Here is a 14,332-nt window from a genome sequence, read left to right as displayed (position 1 = left end):
GGGTGGATAGGAACAGCGCATCAAGCGCGCGTAACACGGCTATGGTCTCCTCGTTACAGCTGCACAACTACCAAATTGCATTACTGCAGCCAGGAATCTCTGCGTTGCTTCAGTCCTGGAGTCTCTGACAGCCTCCCAAGAGGATTTCTACAGTTCCACCTTCCTCGTTTCCTCGAGGCATGTACATACATGCTTCGTGGCCTCAAAGGAAGCAGAATCTAGATTAAGTTCGTGTTTCAGGAATGACCCTCGACTGAAATTATTACGATATATGGATAGAAACAACTTACGATAAGTGGTCGGTAGTTCTGCAGCTTATCCACCCGTTGGATTAATGTTCTTTGATGCAATTAATTTAAACGTTTCAAGTTGCCCGTAAAACTTACGCTTGTGTCTCTTCGGTAAAATCAACTGATAGTAATATCGAGCAAGTAGAGCTGTTCAGCGCACGTGTTTCCAGATTGTTAAAGCAGGCGTTGGCTGGAATACTGTTTGTTTGCTTATTCCTCCAAAGTAAACGATGCACCAAGTGCCCTACGTATACGTTGTTTCTCTATCTTCCCATAAATAATATGTGGTAAGTCAGGTGCTCGGCATGTGCCGAATGTAGATTCACTTGCACGTTCTAGTGCCACATGTCTCGTTTATGCTTTCGGTAATTAGAGTTTCAAGAACACTCGACGAAACGAACTAATGAAGTAAAACAAACAACACGACAAATTGTATGAACGTAATTTCAACGTGTCATCGTTCTCTGTACCGTAGCGTTGTTTGTGTTACCACCAAGATTCAGTTTTCCTTTCCAATGCTTAAGCTACGTTTTTTTTTTATCTCGTTTCAGTTCGTAAATTCGCTTATTGTTGTGAGGGTGCTTCCTCTGAAATCGATGGTACAAAATTTGGGTTGAAAATGTTGATCCGAGCAATAGCGGTAACACGGGTCTGTGAATCGGCAAGGTATTGCGTTTTGGATTAAAGTAGCGAGTCGGGACAAAATTTGATATGGTAAGCATTCTTGGTCATTGTACCTGAAAGCAGAAAGATTTGGCCAATGGAATCATTAATCCAACGATAAACACATCCGTGGCACCCGGAGTTCCAGTGTTTGCGTAACAACAATAACGCCGCAAGCGTTGTGCATCTGGCTGCAGAGATACGCCGGGTCACGTACGTCATTATTGCGCGGTCGATGCAACAAATTTTTTGGCGGGTCAGCTCAATAAAGTCTGGTGTTTTTAAATGTACGAACGGGGCCAACTCGATAGCTTATCTTAAATAAAATACAGCGTCCGATATGATGGAATATCTGGTCGCAGGAACAACTACTTCCCGTATTTTGATTTCATTTTGCGATTGGCATGCTTTCGATTCCACGATGATTTCGGTTCATTTCGATCACCGATTTACATTTATACTATATAAATGCTAACGCTAGGTGCCGATATAGTCAACAGAAGGGAGACCTGATACCGTCCCAAAAACGTTAACGTTTGATTACTTGTTCATTTCAACGAGAATTCAATTTTCATTTTTGAAAGCTATATGACGTACGATTTCATTTGAAGAGACAAGTAAGGAATATCCTGAGTTCTGCAAGTCCTAGATTGTTCTGGACCGGTCTTTAGTCCAGCGTTCTATTTTACTACGATGCTATATGTGTTTACGTACCTTTATACCCAAATTCTGAGAGAACGGGTAATTTGGCCCGTGTGTCTATTAGTACGGCTAACTATCCGTAGGATTCGTAATCTAGTTTCTAGTTTACCTACGATCGAAGCCACGATCCGCGGCTGTGAAGGTGCAGATACACGTATGCGATGAATTGCCGTTGTGGCAAAGTTCAAAATGCCGTCTGCTCTGTGCACCGTCATATAAATGCATAACGATAAATTAAAATTTCGAATTTCATACTTTGAATCCATTTAACATCTTGAGATATTTAGATTCAAAATGACAAAATAGGCGCGATTGTTTGATAAGATTCTAATATCTTTGAAAAGGCATCGTTGCTTTTCCTGTAAGGGTTCTTTAGAAGAGTATAAATAAGTAGTCTGTGATATTGACGTCTATCGAGAACGAACGTCTGCTTCTCTTTTGCTTATTTATATTCGAATCCATATGAATTTCTGGAAATACAGTGGACGTTTCCCGGATATATAATTGTAGAAACGGAATCGTAATTACCGGCCATGGTACGTTTTTCAGTCACGCCTCCGGCTCTTGAAGCCGATCGAACTGGAAATCGAATGAATCGTCTCCACCACCATTACTCCTGCCACCACGGTCACCATCGCCAGCCGTTCACCGACGTCCAGTACCCTTCCAATGCATAACGATAGTCAATTCAATTTGAATCGCGGCCAAGCTCGACAGGACAGTTAATTTGGTACGTATGATGGTCCGGTTTCGTGAATTTACAGTGCGATTCATTCAACCGAATCACATAGATTGTTCCTGTATCATTTTTTCCCCATTTCCCTGCTCGTGGTTTATTGTGTTACGCACAGTGTATTATCTATACCTGTATTGCAAAAATTCGGGACAGTTGGCCGATCAAAATCGGTTTTAACGCGAAAGAGATTAATCACGCGTGATGGATAAAAATGCTGTCCGTTTGTATTTTTAAATTGGGGACGTTTCGTCCTTTTATAGTGACGAGTTCATAACCATCGCTGCTAATGCCCAGTCTTGGCCCTGGTACGCTCAGTTGGAGGGTGAATGAAACGAAGGCGTGGCGCGTTCGTTGATTCTCAGTGTCACTGTCAACCGAGTTCGGAACACCGATTCAGAGAAATGGTTCCAAATTTTTTCCCCTATCATAAATTGATAGAACCCTGATGATTAATATCAGGTATCGAACACGGGGAAATTCTGTGCCACACGATACTATCCTACAATATCTTATAAACAATATCTGTCAACCTTTCTACGACGATCTTCTATGCAAAATCCTATCGTACAAATGAGGTGTATTTCAAACAATTTCAGTTCAATGATGGATTGATTATAAAGTTCATAGATCATATGAGTTACACTACAACGAAATGAATATAATGCTTTGACAGACATTGCATACGATTAGCTCTCGGATATCGACATTTCCGTCATTCTAATTAGAAGAGTTCGTTTCGATAGAGAAGTGCAATGCACTGGCTGGTCTGATAACTATTTGAATTTATAATGATCGCAGATAGTATTTCAAAGACTTGTCGATTCAAGCGGTACTCACAGGTAAGCCACAGATTGAAGAGACTAAAGGAGCTGGATTAATCAGTGGATAGACAGTATTTCAATGTCCGAAGGGATAAAGCGCTAGTTATAGTAGCATTCGAGTAGTTTCTCTGGTATTCGAAAAACAATGTGAAAATTCGAAAAGAATTTATATTTAGTCATTATATTTAGTCATTACTATAGTGTATCTTCATCAGGATGCACGTTGATGCAGATAATAACGAAGACAAATCACTTTAGGCAATGAAAAAATTAAATAAGGCAGCTGTCACTTTTGAACAGATTGAGGATTTAACGGGCCTAAGAAGGACGAAAGAGTTATTTATTAACTGGCCTAGCGCATGACCATTGTTGGCGGTTGTCGAAGAAATGATTATGGATTACCGGAATATCTTTGTTCCTGAAAATGCATGCGTCATTTTAGTTCGTTTTCTCTTTGCGTTTGAACTGACTCCGATTTGCAAAAGAATACTACTCTTGATATTTAGCGTTAAAAAAATACTAAATTTATCCTCGCTTTTACATCAGTATCGTATTATATATGTTATAAATTTCAGATCCACGCTACCACGAATGGTAGTAGCTACGACGGCGAGTGTGTAGCGTAATGGGTTACGATTCTAGTAATTATCATGATTACTGAGATACGTTTATGATCGTTTGCCAAGAAAAATGGTAGTATCTACGAGGCAAAGTGGTGCTCGAGAAGCTATAGCTCGGTTCTTATTGCACGATAGTATGGTAATCCAGCAAAGTGTGGAAAGTTCCATAAACGATTATTCAGGAGGGAATAGTCGTTAGAGTTATTCCATGGAAATTAGATCGAGGAATGAAACTCTTTTGTCTAATTAAAGCATAATATCTTTGTTGGTGAAAGGTTGCACTATGCTTACACTGTTGCCCATGGGTTAAACGTTTCATGAAAATTAATTGCTTTTTCCGAATGGCGATCTATGTCTATGTTATTTCGTTCGGTTCTTTGGAGCGATGGTTGTTCGCGTTTCACATCCAGCTTTTACTATTAAAAGTCGAGCTAATTTTATAAAAGTAATTATGAAATACTTCGTTAATTTGACAAAGTTTTTTTAGTTTGCAATCATTGTGATTCTATCTATATATTGTGAGTCTATTGCACGCAATTAAAAGGAGTGTCACTTCCACTTATTAGTGTTAATTGTGTAGAGAACTGAGATATTAATTAATTAATGGTATATTTGTTTGGTACAACTCGTTTTGACACTATACTGTTAATTTGATTGATATTCTGAGAAGTGTTATTATATAAGTATAATTAAGGGGACATTGTTAATAGATTGTTGTTCTGTCGTGTCAAGATTTATTCGAAAGCACGATTATCGTTTGAGCAAATGAAATAATTCATAATTACGACGAGCGACGGGAGAGACGGCATCGAAAGTTTCAAATTGTAACAATTAACGAAAAATTATTTAGTTTATATCGATGAAAATCCGAGTTAAGTTAAGGTTTTTACATATAAGGGCTCTCTCTACGCCTTTATAGTCATTGATCAACGCGTTCACAGTGACACGCTTGGCAGTTTGCACGGAGTGGCCAACCGCGATACTATGGTTGAATAGTGAGCAGGGTTTGAGCGATCTCGCACGGTCGATGGACTCGCATAAATTAGAAGCGTTAATATGCGTTAGAGCAATCCCATCTCGGTTATTGCCCAAGGGATCGTATCGTAGCTGCATACGTTGCACGTACCGTTATTGTATTTCTCGTTCCATCGCAATTTTGCAAAGTATAGTTCGGTGTTAAATAGGCGTTTTCAAAAAACAGAGAGTTAATCATGATAAGGAAAAGAAGAGGAGCGAACGATAATTCATATAGCTTCTTCGTCAAGAATTCTTTTTAAGACGAAACTAATCGACTTTGGGCTAAAAATTCTTTGCTTTCGACCGTAAAGTCACAGTTGATGATTGTGTCATTACCGAAGATCTATTCGTGTTTATTTGATATATTAGAATCGATCGATAAGTAGCATCATAAGCAGTAAATGTATTAGCATGAAAAGAAAAATAATTTACGGATTAATATATAAATATAATGAGAGCAATGCCACCTAAAGATTTTGATTACGGCGGTTCGGACCCGGCGTGTGTAGACGGTGCCGGTGTTGCTATCGTTGATTGGCTGAATGGAACGCGGTGATGGCGCCTATTGGTCGACGCGCGGAGGTGCGTTCGATAGCCCGGCTCGAACCCCCAGTACCCGGCAGAGCCTCGTACGGGAAACTGCTCCGTTTACGTGTTGTTACTTTCGAAGCTCCGAAACTCGTCCGCAGACCGCGTGCCTACATTACTTTTCGCCGTCCGTTCCTCTTTCTCTCGTTTCTTTTTTCCTCTCGTGCTGACCTTTCTTGCTGTCTGCGAACAGATTCCGTTGCGTGAACACGGTGATCGAGTCGTTTTCAGTTCCGCTCCGTTCTTTCTCCCTTCATATATTAGTGTCGTTAAGCGTCGCGCCAGAGATTGCGCGTCAAGTTCGCGACGCCGTTGTTTTTTTCCGGCAGTCAAGTCGAGCGGTGCGACTCTACGAATCTTTCGACCGCCGCCGGGTGTCGTTACGTGCTTTTATTGTGACTGAACCTTTTGTGTTCCGCGAGCTCTTGTTTATCCAGTGCCCCTTTTGTTGCTTTTTTGAGGATTTTTCTTCTGCATCCTGCGAAATCGGTTCTACGGCAGATCGTTCCCTCTCCACAGTGTTCATCTTTTTTGGTAAGTACATCATCTTTCGATTAATCGCTTCTTCTTTTATCTATTGCTGTTCTAATAACATCATTTATTATCTTTTCTTGCTACCGGGACAAGATTAGAAATCTAACCTCTTGACGAGTTTCCTATTACGCGACCGTGAACGAGGAATCTGCACCACGTCCGCTGTGTTAATGATTTTGCAAATAGCATCATCGTGTTGATATGAAAATTTGACGAACGTATATGCAAGATCAAACATTAAGAGGTTTCCGGCATCCGGTACCGGATATTGTCGTGTCTTTGTACACGGCGGTTATTTACCAAGAAGCAAATATAAGTACATTTGTCAAAAATCAAGGAACTCCAAGCTTACCATTCGATGTAGAATCTGTACTTACAGAAGTCGTAAATATTTACCGACTTCGAAAGCATTTCACTCGAGACGTTTCTCAACGTCAACGCTTCCGCGTTGACATTTGTCATGCCTCGTGACGCTACGATGCGAAACGAAACGATACGGACCAGGACGGATGCGTACAATCGCCATCGTCGATGTTAACTGCTATCGATTCCCGGTAAAGGGTGTAAGAAAGATTACTTTTAATTAATGTGTTTCTATTCGCTCGCTCGTCTTCAATCTCTCAATCATCGTTCTTCGAATCATTAATTTGTGACGCATTATGCGCAGTTATTATGGCGTGATAGCGGCCGTCGATGATAATGTCTATTAGGGGGAAAGCTATCGCCGCGATGCGCCTATATCTTAATTGCAAATTACAACTATTCGCAGGAAATTTGCCAAGGCTGAGTTGATTGAAACAGCCACTGTTTCCTGCCGGTTCCGGAATAGCGACGACGACGGCATTATTCGACATTAAATCGACATTATTCAGCATTGATGACGTTTGCCGTTGCTGTTTTCATAGGTCAATAATATCGATGACTTTACTTTATGCTTCTTCGTGCTTTCTGATGCAGAAAGGCAAAAATAGCTTTTATTGCGATTTTAATGCCATTTAATCTTTCGCTCGAAAAAATATTGCGAACAGAATAATTATTTTATAACTTTTGCCTTATTCTGTCTGCTTGCCACTGCTATGTTTTGCGGTTGAGCCATCCAACGTTATCGCATTCCTCGTTTGTCAATAATTCGAAGCGTTAAATACATACATACCTGGTAGGTAGATACAACGCGTACCTGTACAGATAATAATATATTTTCTAGCCGTAACCACGTTATCCTTGTCGTCGATACGTTTGCAGTTATATATATTTTCCTGCGAACCGTCCTTGAATGCTGCATTTCGCAACCCAATCTCGAAGATGAGTTTTCGTTTCTTGAATATCATGTGTTTTACGCTGGATTCCCGATAAGCTAGCACATCATCGAACAGCTTTCTCCTTCATCTCCGAAAAACCATCGTCGTCGTCTGATTCAATGTGCTATGCCAATATTTGGCTTTTCGCGGCTACCGCGATTCACAAATGAACTTTATTCGATCATTAAGCCTCCGGCACGGACGATAATTGTCGTATGGTGACAATTAGATTAACGGATTGGTCGAAAAGAAGCTGTATAAGAAACGTTACGATCGATTGATTACGCCGATACGGTTGATCTGTTGATTCCATCGGGATGCCGAACTTAAACTTGTAGAATCTATCTGCCCGTTTCCCGACGGTTCATCAAACCTCGTTTTCGACCTTAGCTCGTACTACAACGAGGCTTGAATCCGTTTTCTCGAGATTGTTTTGTTTTCAGTTTTAAAACATGCAGGCGTCCGTGGCGCGAGAATACGGGAATTTTTTGAATTTCGGCGATGTTTTTCGTGCATGTCGAAAAATAAGTCACGCCGATAAATTACAGTAAGGAATTGAACTGGTAATTTGTGAATTCTATTTCTATTTCTCGATAGCGCCCAACGAGAAATTCCTTTGTCTCCCATCGTCGTTTATATTTTTCTACTACGGTGCTATAGATACATATTTACGCAAGTGCATGTAATAACTTGTAAGTTTTCCTACTAAACAAGGATTTGGATTTGGGAATTTTAATATTACAACTCATCGTAGTTAGATGACCGTGACCGCCGTCGAGTACATCAATGTGTCGTCGGTCCTTTCAAGTGGACAGTTTTGTGGAAAGAGCCTGCGTGACCCTGGCCACGGGGTTTCGGGACACGTGTTCGATGGGACGAGAAAAGACAAAGAGACGCTAAGGGTAGAGTTAGTTGAGACGCCAGCGAGAACGAATGCAAGAGGCGTGCAGTATGAGTTGAGAAGCGAGAGCGTGCGAGTGCAGATGCCGAAGACGAGAGTTGTAGAGTTGCTAGCGTTGTAGAGAGATCGAGTTGTTAGTTATAGAGTTGCGAGAGTGATTTGAACGGAATAAGACTTTTGTGTTTTAGTTCAAGTTGAACATTTATCGTTCTCTGTCCAATTAATCTTTGTTATTTTTATTTATCTTAATAAATAGTATTAGGAGAATTTTACAAACCTAAATTATCCTAATCCTATCCCTTTCTCGATACTACAATACAAACACGTATCTCGTTTAATTCATAAAAGTTTTTATATCTTAAAATACAGGTGGCTGGAAATGCCTGTACTTTATTTACATTTGCCTTGCGTACACACCAATATGTTACAATAATTTTATCTTCGCGCTTTACGAGAAGATGAAATTTGTGGATGAAAAAGTAGGTAGATCTTTTTCACGTAGGACGGTGAATAGTTTCGACTCTCTGCCGTGTTCCCCATCTCAGTTGTACGGATTATTTATAGAATATTGCTATATCTGCAATATGTAGATAACCACACCGCGCCGATATTGGTTTTACGTTCGCGGATCCTGCACACGTGTACATGTATTTGTTTCGAATGTAAAGGGCCGCGAGTCGGTATCGAGCGAGACCGGTATTTCCTATAAATATGTACATATACGTAGAGCACGATCAACTTTTAAAGATTTGGATGCGAGAATACGCGCGTGTGCGTATGTGCGTGCGTATGTGAGAGAGAAAATTATTTCTTAACGAGACGAAAATTCTTTCGATTGTCGATGAATGCATTGTTTGCGGGTAAGGGAAAGACGGCGCGTGACGTCGAAAATGAAAGCAACTGCGGGAAGTGAAATATTTTTCGTTTTTGCTTCTTTCTTTTTAAAAACGGTGCACGCTATCGTGAAACGGAATTCGCACGCGAGAAGACGAAAATCTTTTCTTCTCGTGCTCGATCGTATCTCAGTTTTGTTCCCTTCGTGTGCACGTAGGTATATATGCGTAATGTATGTACATATGTATGTAGATGTATATTTCATTGTCGTAGTCGTCCGCTTGTGCCTCGTGACTTTTTAAAAAACTGTGACGGAGAATTAAATTGCGAAGCTTCGGGAAAAGAGCGCGGATCGTTTAAAATAGAATCGAGCAGCGAATTTCATTTCGTACAATTTTTTTCTTCCTTCCGGAACAGTTTGAGCAGTTGGAAGATCCGCTTTAATTCCTGACTCCGTAATGGCAAACAATTAAAAGCGTAGAATTCTCTGTGTTCTTCTCTAAGGTTTATTATTCGTCGTGGCAACGAAATAACAGTACGGAAAAACACATTATTAGAGGAAAAGAACGGAAAGAGAGTTATTTTCCTGAGGTAGGCGGCCGGAAAAGTGGAATTCGTTAAAGTTCCTTTTTGTTGTGCAACAGGAAACTCAGATTATATCTTATTACACGTGAGAACTCTGTTGGCGCATTATCTTCGCGCGTATTTCAGGATTGTAATCGTATCCGTGAAATGCCGCGATAACTCGCGTGTTTGTGCATAATACGTGAGAAAGCAAGGGGAGTTTATATTTTTCCACGGACCTTTGATTGCAAATGGAGAGAGTCGAGCAACCGTTATATCCTCTACAAATTTAAAATTTAAATTATTTAAAAAGCAAAGGTAAAGAATCGTCACTGCTCTCCGTTTTATATTTAACGCTCTTCACATTGTTAAGAAGCATTTCGTTTTATATACACGAGCGTCTCTTTGTTCGCTCTGACCTGTTTCTTTCTTTCGCGGAACGTCGTTCTTATTCACAGAGTTCGAAGTTTCGATTCCGATTTATCGATTCGCGGTCAAAGAAGCTCTCGAGTTTAGAATAACCAAAGGGGTACGCGTGTGCAGAAAAGCGCGGCGGAGGTTCAACGAAGCATAGCCCTCGAGAAGGTTACGAGAGGTGACTAGAGAACTCCTGGAGTGGCTGGAGCACCAGCGCGAACAGGACTCGAAGAACTTGCGGGAAACCTAATTCGAGGACGTACGTACCGATAGTAGAGACAAGGGCTTCATGCATATTCAGCGTATTTGTGGTCAGAACAGGCTGGTAACTCATTGTACTAGAAGGCCCAGCATTTGCCTTACCTTGACGCGAAGGGTAGGAACATGGAAATTGGCGAGGGTTGAGCGTTCGTTACTCGAAAACAGCGCGACAGGTGAAAGAGCTGTCCGTCTTGCGACTCCCTTTCTCTTCGCGCACCTGCTCGATTTAACGACTTTGCTCTAAATTGAAACGGCCTTCGGTCTTGTTTCCGGGAATAAATCCGCCCGTTCTTCGTTCCATTACCGAACAACGCTACTTATCTTCGATTATCGTATGAGAATTTTCATTCTACGAATCTACACATGCCATTTTCTGGTCTTTGTCAAACAACGTTAGTAGTTAAAAGACGCATAGTTTCTTCTAACAACGTTCGCATGATCTTGAGCTTTTCGTTCATGGATGTGTTTATCTCATTTGTAACTAATGGCATTATACCTGTACGAGAGTTAAGCGCCGCTACGGAATGATTTCCATTTACATGGAATTCCGCTTCATTTCGGAAGATATATCCAACGTCTTCCGACTGTAATAACATCGTAATAATCTTAGTCTCGCGACGAAGTAGCATTCTTTGCGTTATGGAAAATGGAGAAAAAAACGAAGGACGTAAAGGGAAAGGTTTTAGAGGATGTTGCTCGCTCATTGGATGGAAACTCGGAATTTACATATCAATGGGATATCGATGACTTGTCCTCTGGGAGAAACATACAGGGAAGGAGAGAAGGAAGAGGAAAAGGTGTACTGTCACAAGCAGGAATCCTGCTCGTGGATGGTGGACATGTCCTCGAAGGAAACGGCTCAAGAAATCCGAGATATTCTCTCGTTATTTTCAGCGTCATTTCATATTTCACAACGTTTGTCCTTTTCGATGGACTGTTGTCCTATATTCTTTATACGGTTGCATCGATTGGTGATTGGATGATCGTAGATTCTTCAAAGGAGAGTCCTCGTTGAATGTTTGTATTTCTCGCTCTTGTTACATGTATTTTGCTTTGTTTCTGACGAAAAGCACATTGGTATATCAGGTATATCTATATTCTTCTCTCCTCGTTTAAATTTCGTTGTATATTATTGGAGTGAGGTTTTATTACCGAAAATTCTCCGATTGCCTTTGGAACTAGTAGTTTGCATATGCTCCACTGTGTCGTGGATAATGCACGACTGTCGATCTGCTAGTTCCTTCCAAGGACAATTTTGCACATTGCAGTCACGTAAGCCCTTCCACTTGCTCGCTCCCATCGCATCGTCTGATTTTGGATTCTTCCCTATGCCCCTTTTTCGAGGTCAAAATATCATTCGGTTTGCGCGCGACTCAATAGAGTCCTCCAATCGTTTTCTGTCGCTTTCCAACCATCGGTTTCCGCGCTACCGCGGCATATGATTATCCACGATTTTTCGAGCTTACGTCGTTTCCTGTCGTGTCGCTGCGAGTGTTATCGGTATAGCCTTCCAAAAGACCGTAAAACCTGAAATTTGAATAATCGCGTTTACAAGAAAGTTGTGCAAATCTTATAAAGTATTTCTTTCGAACGGGAAAGTTCTCTTCTTGCTCGCTCTACTGGCTTACAAATATCCCCTGTACGTACAACTTTTCGGTAAAAAATCTTCTTTACAGTTTGCTTTAGTTTCTTCTTATTTCGTTTGACGATCGTCGATATATTCCGATACTTAGAGATATTTCGATTGTAGGTCGTTCGCTTGACCATTCACAATACAAATTGGATTCTTAAATTAAGAATGGAACTTGGTCGATGTGTAAATCGTACGGACTACAGCCTCCTTTTTATATCGTATTTTATGCTTTGCGATACGAGGCAGTGAGAGATAGTAACAAAGAGAAGAAGGAAGGAAAGCGTGGGTGGTGATGCAGGGTATAGGGAGGTGGTCGCATTGATTCTTCGCCGAAGGCCGGATAGTCGGTGCGGAGGGTGGTTTTCAGCCTTCTCTTCTACTTTCGCTTGTTCTCTCTTCACGAGTCTCTTTCGTTCGATAATGGAGGTTCGGATCGAGATACCTGCCTACCCGCTTATATTGTACGTATCACGCACGTAAATATTTGCAGGAGTACACGTGCGTGTGTACCGTATGCACATGCACAGTTTGTGCGCGAGATCGTGCGATCGTGTATATGCGCAATATTCGCGCGAGTAAAAGTATACATAGGTAAAGTAAGCACGCAGATAGGTAAGCACTTTACGTGATTGGCCGAGCCTTGGGAAGAACGACAGGTCTTAACCCTTTCGTTTGATTTTTCTACTTTGTGGAAACTCATCGATAATTCCTGTCAAAACTTTTCCGGTACCCCACTGCTACCATTTCGTGAAGGAGCTGCTTGCTCTTGTCGGCCAGCGATCTTATGTTTTCATTGCAAAAGGTAGCATGCATACCACGATCGTTTATTTCTATTAATCTTTTACGTTTTACGAAAAGGATTTTTTCAACGTTATGTTATGCCGATAAGATGGTGTTTCATGAATACAATTTACCTGTATATATTGTGTGAAATTGCTCCGATGAATTAATCGCACACTGCACAGCGTGATTACAATTTTTAGTTAGAAGAGTTTTCCTCATGATGAATCGTGCGACATAACGCGCAAAAAATAATAGTTTCCGACGTTACGTATATTTACAATTAAACGTTACGTTAACCATTATTTTTCGCAATTGCAGAAATTTGAAATATCTTTTTCCTTCCCTTTTTTCATAAATTATCTTGTGCAGCACTTTTCTCGATTAAAAGAAGCCAATGTCTGTTTCTTCCTGTTTCTCTCTTTTTACGCGGTAGACTTTCGATGCGAGGGTTCCTCCGCATTTATCGGAAAACGATGGTAGGTTTTGGCGGTGAGTAATTTGGTTAGGTGAAGTATTTTTCTCAGGCAATATTGGAAAGTACGTGGCAGTGTATTTTCTTTACTAGGAAACTCGACGACGGCACTCTTTTCGATTGAGGGATATTTTAACAGTTTACGCTTACTTCTTGCATCTACATATATGTTCCAAATATAATCCCTTTAAAGTTTTTGTTTCTCTCGATCCAAACGTCCGTGTCATTTAAAAATCTGTTCGGTATTTTTAATCAGCAAGTAGCATTCATTCGTGAAATTCTAATATCCGCTCGATAACTGGACGTTCTATTGTTTCTGAAATTAGCATAGAGTTTTAAAGGAAACTGTTTCGAAGATGGTATTTTTCTTACATTCTTCTTAGATCGATGACAGGATCCGGAAGAGGAAGAAAATAAGGCAAGGAGTGTTTTGAGAGACAGGGAGAAGTGGAGTCAGGTAAAATTGCCTTGGCAAGAAAATATTCTCCTGGCTGCGTTCATCGCATTCCATAAGGATCATTACGTCAAATAACAGAAATCTTTCGAGTCTTCTTCATCTCCTTCTTCTTCCCCTTATCTTTCCCTTTCCTCTCCTTTCTCTAACTTGCGATTTTCTATTCTACGCTTTCCTTTATCATCCATTGTCCTTTTTCGATCTTCTCTCGGTTTCTTTTTCACGCGGGTTTTCTCCAAAGTCGACTCTCGGGTCTTTACAGCCTGTATCCTAATTCCGTTCGTGTTACATAGCACCGCTGACTACGACAACGGATCCTTTACTGTGTGTGAATAGCGAAGGGAGGATCGCAAGCTGTATAATTAACTTTGCTAATATAATTCGGTGCACTTACCGCACCACTGCCGAAAAATCCAAATGTACGTACATTAACCACCAATTATTATCGTCATCACATTCATCGTGTGAATTACATGTTAGATTTTAAAACGACGTTATTAGTTGCATATGATATAATGTATCGTAATAAAGGCTTCATTGATACCGTCAGGATGTAGGGTAATTAGTGCATTGTAATCGGTTATTATCATCGTTTTGATTGAGCTTGTTTTATCGTACGGAACGCATAATTTTCATATATTCGACAAACCAATTGCGTTCAGTGATGAATCGGCATATTTTATCAAACCAACAGTATGGATTTGTCGACGATATACTGTTTATAGATTTGTATTTTTGGGCGAG

At 40.6% G+C, this 14,332-nt stretch overlaps 1 protein-coding gene across 16 annotated transcripts in view; it reads left to right on the top strand.

The window, feature by feature from the left end:
* The first annotated feature begins 5,449 nt into the window (after window positions 1-5,449).
* LOC100643265 (protein turtle) overlaps window positions 5,450-14,332 on the top strand; it is a 156,704-nt gene continuing 147,821 nt past the window's right edge. For 11 of the 16 annotated variants that reach the window (XM_048405537.1, XM_048405533.1, XM_048405536.1 and 8 more), the window contains exon 1: window positions 5,451-5,971. The gene's annotated coding sequence lies outside the window, so the exon portion shown is untranslated. Of the gene's footprint in view, window positions 5,972-14,332 lie in introns of all 16 variants that reach the window. The other 5 variants (XM_048405543.1, XM_048405539.1, XM_048405541.1 and 2 more) reach the window with 1 other exon arrangement.

This window comes from Bombus terrestris, chromosome 4, assembly GCF_910591885.1.
Source record: "Bombus terrestris chromosome 4, iyBomTerr1.2, whole genome shotgun sequence".
NCBI lineage: Eukaryota > Metazoa > Arthropoda > Insecta > Hymenoptera > Apidae > Bombus > Bombus terrestris.
The sequence above is the reverse complement of the archived record's forward strand: the minus strand, read 5'-3'. Positions and strand labels throughout refer to the sequence as shown.